Genomic DNA, 526 nt, shown 5'->3' with positions numbered 1-526 from the left:
TAGGATAGTTTCCATTCATGGACAGTCCAGTCTCAAACCCAGAGCTGCTCTGGGAAGATAAATCTCAATTGTATGCTATGAGAATCCTAATAGATAAAAACCCGGGGTCCGTAATGACCAAATGGGTGACCGGTCCATCCCCCGGCCCTCAGGCTCCATGGCAGCAGCGACTGGTGAGCAGGCAGAAGGCAGACCACTTGGTCCCTCCCCCGCCCCCCCAGGCTCCCATTGATCAGGGAGTGGTTAACAGGGAACGGGAGTGAGTGGCACGGGGACTGGCGAGCAGCTGGAAGGCAGGCCTCTTGGTCCCTCCTCCTGGCCCTCAGACTCCAATCAATCAGTGGCGGAGGCGGGCGCAACTGGGGACTGGCTTCCTTAGTAGTCCTGTAGGTTCAACCTCGCTTCCAATGATGCCGCCACGGGCACTCTGTTTGGAGACATGAAGGAGAAGGAGGTGAGGCTCCACGAGGGTGCCAGCTCTGACGGGTACCTGGCACCCATCTTCATGCACACGGCCAAGGAGCTG

Source organism: Myotis davidii, unplaced genomic scaffold (assembly GCF_000327345.1).
Source record: "Myotis davidii unplaced genomic scaffold, ASM32734v1 scaffold71, whole genome shotgun sequence".
Taxonomy (NCBI): Eukaryota; Metazoa; Chordata; class Mammalia; order Chiroptera; family Vespertilionidae; genus Myotis; species Myotis davidii.
The sequence above is the reverse complement of the archived record's forward strand: the minus strand, read 5'-3'. Positions refer to the sequence as shown.